The sequence below is a fragment of the Rattus rattus genome, chromosome 1, assembly GCF_011064425.1.
Source record: "Rattus rattus isolate New Zealand chromosome 1, Rrattus_CSIRO_v1, whole genome shotgun sequence".
NCBI classification, from domain to species: domain Eukaryota; kingdom Metazoa; phylum Chordata; class Mammalia; order Rodentia; family Muridae; genus Rattus; species Rattus rattus.
The window spans coordinates 227,496,029-227,509,262 of NC_046154.1; positions in this window are offsets into that span (position 1 = coordinate 227,496,029).

Below are 13,234 nucleotides of genomic sequence, written 5' to 3' on the forward strand. Positions count from 1 at the left end.
GGAGGTGGCCAGGAGAAATTTTAAGGCTTCAGGGAATCGCAAGCTCATAATTAGCTGGTCAGAGCAATCAATAGTCATGTCGATTGTCATTTGCTTACAAATTGCACACCTGGTATCTCTCAGAAAAACCTGGCCACAGACATATTATATTTTCTCCTCTGAAGGTTATGAACAAGAATAGTGTCATCACCCACCACAGCCTCTCCCTTCAGATCCTTGGTCTGAGAATTCCAACACAGGACACAGAAACCTTGAAGTTGTGTTGGAGGCTGGAGGGGGAGTGGTATTTCCAATGCTTATTTGCACAGTTTGCAGGAAGACTACACATGAGCTGGGGTTAGATCCTAAGCTTTTCACATCCAGAGATTATCGCTGTGTATTTTTGGTTCTTTGTATGTTTTCCTTGTAAGTTATAAAAGCTCAACTCTAAACTATATATGGGGAAGATTTGCTCATTGGCACTCCTTCCTAGGGTCAATGAGAGTACAGTCTCCCGTTCTAAAATTTACTTAAAAAAAAAAAAAAAAGCCTAGATGAGGCTGAATTCCCAAGAACACCAGGTTCTAAGGAGCATAGGACATATGGCTGTTTCCTTAGTGATGGGGGATGTGTGAGTATGGGCCCAAACATCTGAAACTGTGAACCTAATCCATCTTTTCTCCTTCAGTATGTTTCTTTGAGGTATTTTGTGACAGCCGTATGAAGCTGACTAATACAAATAACAATACCACAAGTTAGTCTAAACTTTCTGAAGATCGAAATCAGAAGCAAATAGGCCTGTCTCAAACCCTCAGACTGATTGGTGAGTCAAGATCACCAAACAGGTTATAATCAGTGTCCTATGGGACAAAAAGAGGTGTGTGTGTTTGTCTGTGTGTGTGTGAATTCTTGATTCTTGTGCATGAGGATGCATGTGTACGTGATTGCATGCTTGTGTAGAGGTCAGAAGTAACAGAGTGTCTTCCTCTCTCCTTCATCTTGTCATTTGAGACTGGGCTCATTACTGAATCCAGGGTTTACACTGGCTGGCCAGTGGTCTTCAAGTCTGACTCTTTTGCACTAGGGTTCTAGCAACCACTATTTACCATGCCCAACTTTTCCAAGAGGGCCATGGATCTAATTTAGGTGCTTATGCTCACAAGGCTGGCAATGTCAAGACTGAGTCATCCCTTGAGCACTGTAATCAAGAGGGTTTTAGTAAGAGGGTTTGGATTTGAGACATGCTATGTCGCTTACTAGCTACGTGATCTTAAATGCTTGCGTAATCTCTGAATCTCACTTTGATCATCATACAAAGTTAATGGTGCTAGTTATCTCTCAGATGCAGAATAATACTTGAGAAAAATTAATTGCAAGTTGTACAGCTTGGCAGCCATGTTAGTTAGATGCCTGTAGTGTTAAAAATACCAAGAAATCACTAGTGAGAACAGCAGAGGATGGCTCTGAGTGTAGAGAAGGCTCAGGCAGGAGATAGTGATTCAGGAAGTCTTGCATAAAATCTGGGTTAAGATTTCAAAGAGTTTTGAGTATAGTCTTTTAGAAGGAGGCAAACACATGAAACGAATTGTGTGGTTTCAGCCTTCTATCTGTAATTCATATTTTGAACCTCTAACTACAACCTAGGTCAACTCTTGTTTCACTAGACAGTACTTGTTCAACAAGTACTGGAAAATTGGGCAAACCAGGAACTCAGAGACCTTATGGCTCATAAATTGTTCAACGGGCCTATTTTTTTCCGATGGCAGAACTAGTCCATTGTCTTCTGAAGTGGCAGAATAACCCTGATCTCAATTAAAAGATAAATTACTTGATTAATTACCAAGTGCTTTCTTGCCAAGTTGATGGGGGCCAGTCAATAAGGTCAACTTGAATTTTTTTTCCTGTCACTAAGGCATGTTTTAAAACTTTTGTGTGACTTCTCTGAGGACTTGCTCAAGGTACCCAGCACTGTAAGCTTGAAATAGGAGGTAAAGCAAATCTTTGGATGCCCTTTACTCTGATTTACAGATTTGAGCCATTTCAGGGGAAAATTAATTCATGGGTAAACACTGAATAAGGCCTTAAGGTAATTGGAAGATAACAAGAGGCAAACATGTGGGTAAAAGAAAATCAGAATAGCTTTTTGGAGAAAAGCTTTGAGTAGAATGAGATTGTGAGCAATTACGAGCTATAGAATGGTGATATATTTTGAGGTTTAAGTATATAATATTTTATAAAGATATAATATATAATACATTTCCTGGAATATCATCCTTCTTCCCGGGGCTTGTGTGGCAATTGCTCAACTCGTTCTGTTTTATTTCTTCAGAAGTAGAAATGTGACCTAGGTACTTCCAGTAACATGTATAAATCTATTGGCTATAACAGCTGGTGTAGAGCATTTACCCCAGGCTTAACCATTCAAATCACTTCCTGTCCCTTTTCAGATATCATAGAACATGTTCTTTGTTTGGCTGCAATATTTGCTCATCCATGAAGCAACTAAGACATATCTTAGAGATTCACATCCAAGACATGGAGAGTGAGCCACACAGCTCTTATGACTTCTTTCAAATGTCTTGACAAGTCATGTCTCAACAACTCATTAGAATTTCCTGTTATAAGATGATGCAATGTCTTATTGTGTAAGTCAATTTGTCAAGTTTATGCTGTTTACAATGAAAGGACAAAAGCGAGCACCTTTTCCCTTGGTATTAGGTATTAGGCATGAAGTAAAGGAAAGATGTACTTCATAGATGCTAGGCTGCTACCATGATTCATTCATCTATCAATAAACATTTTCTGAATTTCATTCATGAGTCACATGCACAGATTATTATGATTTGCTTGTTTACTTTTGAGACCATCATATTGCAGGAAAACTTAAAAACAAACCATTAAAGACCAGAAATGTTTGGAGAGTAGAGAAAATGATGTTTCCTGCTTAGAAATTACCACTAAAGTTTGATAAGAATATATAAACATAATAAATATGTCTAAATTATGTTTCTTGTTACTAGTATGTTTGCTGTTGAAGAAAGGGGGTGGGGTAGGAGGATGCGGTTGTTTTAATGCAAACCCATGGGTTAGAAAAGAGAGTGGAGTTTGAACTAAATGACAGATGGTATGGTCAGCTGTTTTAGAGCTCAGACAAAGGGAAAAATCCCAGAGAATAGCCATCCAGCAGGGGAGGAATCATAGACAATACTGCCCTTGAAGGGAGCTTTCACTGAGGGGTGAGCTGGATTCTGATTAGTTATCCATGAAGCAAGAGGGGTCTTAAAATCTATGGAAGGGCAGACCAGTGTGAGTGTGAATAAGCAAGATGTACTAAGCAGGTCACTTTCACCCTGGTGGCTGAGAATGTTTTAGGGGAGGCTGAAAGAATTGAAGATGGAACGAATAAAGCCTAGATAGCTACAGATCTCCAGATGTTTCTACACTAAATCAGATTTGATTTTGTTTGCAATAGTAAAGACCCCCACACTATCTTCACTTTACACAAAGGAGATATTTTCTGTCTTGGATGACTAAATATAACCATTCTGGGACTAGCATGACTTCATCTATTCCACTATTATTGTGTCAATGCCGGTGGGCTTTCCAATTCATTAAATACATTAGGCTTGATAAATAATAATAAGTACATTATTAAAGTTTAAATATATCATATTTAAATATAAATAAACTTTAAAGCATGTTAAACTTTTAGTGCACAGGTAGTTTCTGTGTCTATTATGGAATGAGACGGTACTGAGCCTGTGAAATGATTAAGTCATGAAGATGAAATTAGATTTCTATCTTAGAAAAAAGGTCACAGTAAGCATCCTTATTTAATCAAACATGTGAGGTGGCAGGAAGAAGTCACCATCTATGAAACAAACAAAGCACTTTTACCAGACACGAGGTCTGCTGATAGGCTAGTTCTAACTGTGAGCGATAAAGGTCTACTGTTTAGAGATCTCCCAGTACAAAGCATTTATACCAGTAAGAATAGACTGGGACAGCTGCTGTTATACCATACCTGCTTCCTACAGGTTAATGTTTGTGCCCACATTGACCAAAAGGGTTCTCTGCTAAGACTGAGTCTCATACACAAGGAATAGGAAAGAGAATATACACATCCCTCCCCCATGAAGGCGAGATCTAGATGACACTAATCACTGCCATTTAGTCTTCTTGCTGATCACTCAGTCACATGGGCAAGGCTAGAAAGCATCGCACGTGAATGGCTCTAGACCTGAGGATAAGAGAATTTTATTTTTAAAATCTATTGAACTTTAAATATGTTATGTTTAACAAATAACCATAAATAAATTATTAAACTTAAAATAAATACACTTTAAATTATATTAGACTTTAGGGCACAGGTAGTTTCTGTCTCTGTTACAACCTCATTTCCTGTGGTCACAACTCAGACATACTTGCAGTGAGGGTGGTGGCTGTGGCTAATCTACTCTTTTCTTCCGACTGCAGCCATTAGCCTAATGAAGTTGGGGGAAACGAAGAGATGTGCCAAGCGCTCTTTAGCCACTTTCCACAGGAACTTATTCTTTACACCACCATGGAGAATCGGGCAATGCCATTCTAATTTAAAGATAGTCCTCTTAGTCAGATTTGTGTCACTGAACTGAGATACCTGAAACAATTTTCTTGTGACTTAAGGGTAGCTCAAAATAGCTCGTGGGTTGAAAGGTTCACGATCCAATAGCAGATAGGAATTCCTATTGGGTTGGACTCTGGTGAGGGCTCTGGTAAAGGGTGGCAATGATGGAGAAGCATGGCTAGGGACAAAGCATCACATTTCAGAGTGTGTGTGTGGGAGGGAAGTGAAGAAGTAGGGAGGGGGAGAGAAAGACAGATACAGAGACAGAGAGACAGAGAAAGACAGAGGGAGAGGGAGGTAGGGGGACTACTTTCCGGACCAGTCCTCCAAATGCCTTCAAATGGTGAGGTTTAAAACCAGCAAATAGAAGTGATGAATGGCCATTTTGACCCATTACAAAGATCCAGCTATCTTACTTCTATTAAATATGCCAAGCATTTCATGATTACGAACTTTGTCTTTGTGATTCTGTCAGATAAATATTTTCTTTTATGTATGGGAATACCGAAAGCTTGGGAGACAAACTCAAATTTGACTCTAACTGTAAAAGCCGAGATATTTTAGTACTTGTCACCACAATCAGCCATCGTGTTTTTGTTGTGAATTGTTGTACTTTATTGATTCACCAATAATTACTTAATTTCAACAGTGAAATTTAAGTGCCAAAGAGGTATTAATCTAAGTTCCTGACATGTCAGGACTCACACTTAAGGTAGAAAAATAGTCAGTAAGTGAAATAAACTGACTCATTATATATTTATTTTGACTTAGACCTTTTCATTACGAAGGAAAAGAAATACAATGGTTGTCAGTTAGAGGACTCAAAGCATATTGAACTAATTAAAGACTTTGCCCTGAGCAACGCCACAGCAGTGACTTCAGATTTGGAACACTATGAGTTTGGGGAGGAAGGGAGGAACATTTTTCTATTATGACTGTGGCTTTAATCCAAAGGACTGTTTTTGTATCAGCAGAATGTGGTTGGACTACTGGGCGCAGTTAATGGGGTCTCTATATCTTCCAAGCACAGACATTCGACTCTTTCTATGGAGGCGGCTCTCAAACTGAGGACATGCAAAGGCCAGCAGGAAGAAGGACCTGCACATGGAGCCAATAGTTAGCATATTATTAGCTCATTTCTTGGACGTGTTGCTGCAGCAGGATTGGCCTTTTCTATGAGAAATACCATTCACTATATCAGAGTTACAAAGGGCAACATGTGAAAAAAAGCAAGAGCCTCTTAAATACATGTATGTGGACCAATCCTTGCATTTAGTAATGAACACGAGGCATTCCGGCATCAGAGGAGCCCAGTGAGGACAGTGCTGCTGGACCCTGTTTATCTCTGCTCTTGTTCACTTGGCTTCCCCACTGTCCCCCGAGAATTTCTGGCCACAAATCCAAGACAGATCTATGAGGGAGCCATGGGTTACAGAATCTTTATCACAAAGATTTTGTAAAGGAAAATGTGGACATGCGTGGGTCAGAGAACAACTTGAGTGAAGTTTATTTCTTCCACCATGTGAGTTCTGCAGATTGAACTCAGGTCGTCAGAGTTGGAAGCAGGTGTCTTTATCTGCTAAAGCATGTCACGGACCCTTTCATTTTATTATTTTAAACATACACTTATTTATGTGCTATCTATCTATCATCTATCATCTATCTATCTATCTATCTATCTATCTATCTATCTACCTATCTTCTATCTATCTATCTATCTATCTATCTATCTATCTATCTATCTATCTATCTATCTATCATCTATCAATCTATTTTCTATTGTGCTTGTGAACTTCTTCCTCTCATTTCTCTCTTTCTGTTTCATCACACACATGCATATTTTTGTCAATGAAAAACAAACCAAAGCCCAAATAAACCCTTTGTGTTGGAATTCTTGAGTTTAAGGTCATCACTGTGTTGGGTGCATCTCTCTGGGGGGGAAGTAGATACATATATCAGTTGAATCTGATGAATCGAAACTGGCAGTTTATTTGGGCTTATGGGGTCATGGAAAATACAGCCAACCAACATCTTTATTTGGAAGACTGGCTTCTCATGGAATAGAAGCATAGTTGTCCTGGAAGAGGAGCAGAAATATAACCTGAAGCTTAAATATAAAAGGTAGAGTAGTCTTATAAGAGAGCAAGAGTGCCTGAGAGGCTCAGAAGAACAATTGCAGGTACACTGAGGTCAGAGATGTACGCTTGTCCATCTCATTGAGCAGTAGTGGAAAAATCCCAGGGAGAGAACTCCAGTCCGGACTATTGGGAGGATAAAAGCAAAAGCCAAGCCTATGAGGAGGCCATTGCTCTGAGGGAATCTCCTCACCTCATATTCTGCAACTGCAAACTTCAGCCTTATAGCAAGCTTTTTTCTACTGCAGTAGAAGCAGTGACTAGGGCCCAAAAGGCAGGCAACTCTTTCTCTTTTCAATGCCATATTAGATTCAGGTACTAGAATGATCTAAATAAAGATGTGTGTGTGTGTGTGGGGGGGGAGTTCCAACTGTTCCTTACACGGGGGCTTCCTTTCAGGCGTGGAGGATAGGGTTCTAAGCCAGCTTTTATCTAAATTAGAAAAAGGGAGAAATGTGATAGTTCTTGCACCTGTATGGAAAGAGCAAATCTATGCCTGATATAGATGTGTTTTTAAAAACACAATGAGAGTGAAATCACACTGTATAATGTATCGTGATCCTCCCATGGTACTAAATATTCTCTTGTAACATAATTTAAAATAACTGCATAGTAACTTAGGTATAGACAAAACCACATTTTTTCTAGTTCTCCTCAACTAAATATTTGACTTCACTAGTTACTACCATATATGTTATATAGAATGTATTACAATAAATAAAATTTTAATTTACATTGACTTCTGTTGCTGTGTACCTTAGCCCACATCCCCCATTTTTTTCTGCAAGGTTTTTGAAAAAACCTCAAGTCAAAAGATTTACTGAATTTTAAAGTTTTAAACTCTTGATATATGTCAATAAAGTATTCCATAAAAATATAGCATCAGCTGCCTTTTACCAGAAAGATGGGGAGTTGTCCATTTCCTGGCACTTTCTTCAATGCTGAGAATCAACATTTCCTCTTGTTGGCAGTGGAATTGGTGAATAATGGTATTGTCATCTTTTGACACCATTTAACAAAATAGGAAATGAATTTCTCACCTTCGTTTCAGACCTCTGTTTAATTTATAGACCTGATTCTCCTCTGTCAGTTGATGTTTGCTCTACCGAAGATAGACCATAAGCGGTGCAGATTTCTAGTAAGATGGATGCATAGGGAAGGACAGGAGAGAGAGAGGAGGCAGCAATGGCAAACGCCCTCAGTGTTCACTTCCCGGCAACAGTCCTGTGTTGCTGAAGATGAGGCACTGGAGGCTTGCTATTAGCTGATGTGTGCACTTGAAGGGTTCATTGAACTCTGTGTCTCATGCTCTTGTGTGTGGAGATAATCACACCCACCTGCCGGGCTTGTGGAAGGACCAAATGGGAGATTTCCTTAAGTACAATGACATCCCTGGGTCATCATAAAAAAGTATCAATTGTTGTCCCTACTTTCCCAGCTTTACCCTATGGAACTCATAGCCTATTTCTGTTGTTTCTCTCTGCTACTATATGCTGTTTTAAAGATGTATGGATGATTTGCATATGTTCATCTTCTACTCTGAAATGTTAGGTCACATGCATGGTAAGCTAGATAAAAATGTCTATTTCCTATAAGTAGGTTGTATATCTGTGGTACAATTCCTACGACAACTATAAGACGATACCATAGACTGGTTTTGTTTGTTTGTTTTTTGAGAAAAGTATTTTTCTATTCATCTGGAGGTTAGAACTGCAAGATTAAGACAGCAGCAGCAGCAGCAGCAGCTTTCTCCTGAGGCCTTGCTCCTTTGTCAATATGACCTTGTCACCGAGTCCTTACTTAGTTGTCCCTCTGTGTATACTTATTCTTTGCATCTCACTGTGGACCCAACTTCTTAAGAGGATACAAGCTCTTCACATGGCAGTGAGAGCTGCTTCAATGCATATATTTTAGTGTTTATCTCTTTAAAAATTGTATCTCCAAATATAGCTGCGTTCCGAGAAGTGAGTTTAGAACTTCAACATACAAATATGACGACATAATTCAGTTCCTAACACTGAAAGGAGATATATATGTTCATGTACATAAGGAATAAGTTTAAAGCACTTTAGTGTTCAGCTGCATATAATAATTATTTACATTTTAATTGAGTTACATCCAGTAGTGTAGTTGTGTTTCATACATATGGAGTATGTGAGAAGATTTTAATACAAGTAACCTGTTACACAAATATTTGTTTAAGTGAAACTACCCATGTTTTTTAGGGAATTTGGATGGGAAAGAGGAAGGCAAAGCGAGGAACAGGGGACCTCAGAGAGACTGTCATTGCACAAGATTTTATTGTCAAAGGCACTGAGGTAGCCTTTTATAGTACTGGTGCAGAGCCTGGAATATTTTATTTCCAAGATGGAAAAGACGCCAGGAACTTTCAAATTAGAATATTAATTTTTGATTCAATCCTTCCCCTGACTCTGAGGTTCAGTCCGGTGAGGTCCAGTATTTGTATCTATTTTCTTCTAGTTCTTTTTAAAAAAAAAATCCAACTTTTAAAATTGTATGCATTTGAGTGTCCTGCCTATATGTGCACATGTGCACTGTGTGTGTGTGTGTGTGTGTGTGTGTGTGTGTGTGTGTGTGTGTGCTTGGTGCTGTCAGAGTCCGGAAGAGGGGTAGGATTTGTTGGGAACTGGAGTTACTGATGGCTGCAAACCACTTTGTGGGCTCTGGGAACCAAACCTCAGTCCTCTATAAGGACACCAAATGCTCTTAATCACGAATCCTCTCTCCTGTGCTCTCCTCCTCAGTTTTTTTAAAAGAACATTTGAAATTAAATTTCTATGTTATATGAGATTAATATACTCCCAATATTGAATGAGTTCTCTCCACATTTATCAGTGAACAAGAACATGTGGGTTTCATGGGGCCAGAATAGGCAGAAAATGCCTGGTTGTGGCCCAGCTGAGTGTGAGAGTCGAGCATGCAAGCCTTTGGTGTTAACTCCTCTTCGAATTTTTCTTACTGACTCCTTTTTGGTTTTAAAGCAAGTGCTCAACCCGACTCTAGTTTTAGAATTAGCAATGATGAAAAGAGAAATATTGGAACCTTGTGACAACTGAGGAAGTTTATATCTGGTTTTGATGCTCTGGTTTATCACTGGGATCTTCTACTGATATGAAAAAGGTTTGCTCTTGGGGAGGATGCCTGGTCCATGGTCCCTGGTCCCTGGTCTTCTGTAACTAAGGCTTTGACAAAGTACTGCATTTCTCACTGTGGCTCTTGAGAGCACCAGAGAACCCTTACTTTTCAAATTCATTCTTATTATTTTTAATTATGTATAGGTTTGTGTGTATGTATGTGGGTATTTGCATATGAGTTCAGGTAATTCAGGGATAAGTGTCAGATTCCCTGGATCTGGAGGGACGGACTTTTGTGCGTCACCTGACATGGGTATGGGAAACTGAACTTGCGTGCTCTGGAAGATCATCAAGTGCTTTAAACCGCTGAGCCGCTTCCCTAGCCCTGGAAAGCCCCGACTTTAACATTTCCAAGCTGACTTTCAGATTTCCTTCATTCTGGAAATATCTGTGCCCAGTGATTTCATTTTCTTTCTTCAGGGAAGCACTTAGCTTTGGTTAAGCACGCCTTTCTCCCTGGCGAACACAGGGAAAAAAAATGCATTCATCCATTTGTTTTTCTGTAACGTTGCTTTCCTTTGGCAAGTAACTTTCCTTCTTTTCTTGGCAAAACCTTGCTGAGTCCTTAGTTGACTTCTTATTTCTTTTATGCTAGAAAAAGAGTCGTTCTATTATTTATCTTAACTTCTCATAAAATCTTCATTTGTTTCTCTGGTTCACTTTTCTTATCGTTTTGGTCCACTCCCTTCCCTTCCCAGTAAATTTCACCTTCCTCAGGGGCAGAGTCCCTGATGTGTATGATTTTATGACTTCAGTGAATTTTTCTTATCTCTGATTACTTCATGTTAAATTAGCTCAGCCTGACTGGGGGCAGTCACACACATGATTGCATTAGTAGCTCACTGGAAAGGTCTGTTACTATTGCTGATGAACTATGTGAAAAATGCTGACTTTAGTTTAGTGTGTGACCCAAGCCAGGGATGTGAGAGGGACACATCCCTGACTTCAGACCTGTAATTTGCTTGCTCAGTTATTTACTCTGTAGCTGATGTAATGGGAAATAGGGTCTCCTAGCCACAGTAAAGGGGGAGCTAGGGTGATTGTGCTTGGTTAGTTATAACACTCTTGGCTATACAATGGTGAGAGAGCTTGTGAGTTTCCAAGAGGTGATGGCTTCTTTGAAGCAGATTACATGTGACTTTGTCTAAGTCAAAGGAAAATAAAGGAATGACAGTCTCTAGTCCTTGCATATCATTGGTGACCATAGTACATAGCAGAAATTCTTCCTGAATTTACCTGGCACGCAGCTCAAGCAGGTTATATCTATTTGTAGAATAAGATCAATCTCTCCCATTAGATCCAGTCTCTAACTATTTAGATGTGCTTTATTAACTTATTCACTCATTTCTACATAACTGGACCATACCATTTTAACCTTGGGTCAAAACTGGGAAGTAGATAATTGATTTTTCTTTGTTGCTTCCCTCTTTAGTTCATGAATCCCACGTCTTCCATGTTTGCTCCTGCCAACCAGCCATGCCTTTTCTTCTCTTCTTTTGACCCCACTGCTTCTTCAAGATGTGTTCCTCTGTGAGTCTTTCCCCACACAGTCCAGATGAGTAATTGCCTATGTTATCAATTTTATCAGTCATCTAAGGTGTTATGACATGATAAACTTAACTCAGCAGTGAGTTTCCAAGATGGAAATTTTTCCGCATTGGGAGAAGTGTTTGTAGAAGATTTGTAAAGGGGCCCAGGGTTTGAAGCAAGTTGAGATCAATGAAGAATATGTAAGTAGCTGCCTACTTTCAAAGTATAATTTTCAAATTAAGTTAGGAGAAAGGCTTTCATAGAAGATATAATTAATTCATGTCAAAATGTATTCTGTTCATTAGAGAGGAACCCAAAAATATGGCAAAGATAATTTAAGGAAGAATGGAAGAACTGAGTATTTATAAACAAAAAGAAAAAGAATGTGAAACTAACATTGCTGTATTCGACAACCAGATATGATGCCAGAGTGTGTAATGTTGAACAATAAAACCACTTCTTTATGAGTTCTCTTTATCACTGGAGAGACACTGTGTATATGAGTTAAAAAGGTACAAGTCCACAGAAAAGGTCAAACAAAGTGTATTTCCCTAAGTAATGAAATAGTATGTGAGTGGATCTAGGTCATGATATTGCTAATGTACAGCACTGAGAAAGACATGGGGATCTTTTCTATTGTTCAGAGAGAAGAGGAGAGAATATGTAGGGAGAGAAACATACTTGTATATGTATTTATATATTCATCTATAAAAATACATAGATACAGAAATTATAAAATGTATCTGTGTGTGCATGCGCACACATGAATAGATAAATACTGCTTCTCTAACAAATTTTCTTTTTCTTTTTTTTTTCGGAGCTGGGGACTTCTCTAACAACTTCTAAAGCATTGGGCAGCTCATTAGCCCACAGTTCTTGGTTCTTGGATGATGTACCAGATTTATGTGGTTTGCAGTACAATCTGGTATCAAAGTTGGTCAAAGCCAGTCCTGATAATAACCCAGATCACTTTGACTAAAGGAGATTTTCTGTGAAGCAACTCGAGACTTTTTTACCCCTTGAGGATGGAGTCTTAGGGTAGCTTTCTGAGTTCCTCATTCTCCAAGCTTCATGCCTGCAGATACTCCATGATATTATACTTTTCAAAGATAGGGGTAGGGCTTTCAGTAGTTGCTACTTATGTAGCTAAAACAGCAGAACCACAAAGCCATATAGAAGGGGAGTCCTCATTGGGAAGTCCAGTGGCCAGTTAGGATACAGTGGCTAGTCTGAAAGTGAAGCTGGAGGCACATACCAGAGGGGTTTCTGGCACATGAAGCAGGTCAGTCATTGGGCTGCTGCAGATAATTCCACAAAGACCATAATTTCTAATTCAAAAAGCAGGTCTCACTCTCTTCCTGGGGAACTTCTTAAGGCTTAGGAAACCTTGAACCATTTAGATTGTAGTTTTTCCTCCAAGAATGTTTATTTCACCCTCTATCTTTTGTATTCATATCTTTCCTATTCTTCAGTCCATATTAGGAACCAGCCTCAGTTTTCTTCAAGACCTTTATCCTCAGGCCCTAGCGTGTGTCAGAGGCTCTGCAGTGGTCTTTTTGACCTTAGTAGAGGTGAAATGAGAGGAGAGTATCAAAGTAAAAATTCTGGACAACCAGAGAAATCGTCTCCAGAGATAGGCCCTAGGTGTTAGGACCTGATCTTTTGGTACATCTGTCTGAGTATCTTATATTCTCCAAAATATATGTGCTGTATATGGAGGCTCCTGATGTTGCCTCAGAGTTTAGGGAAGGTCAGATGATGAACTGCCAGACACTTCTTCATAGAATTGTCCTGCATTTTATGATTTTATACTTGGCCCTCATGTGAAG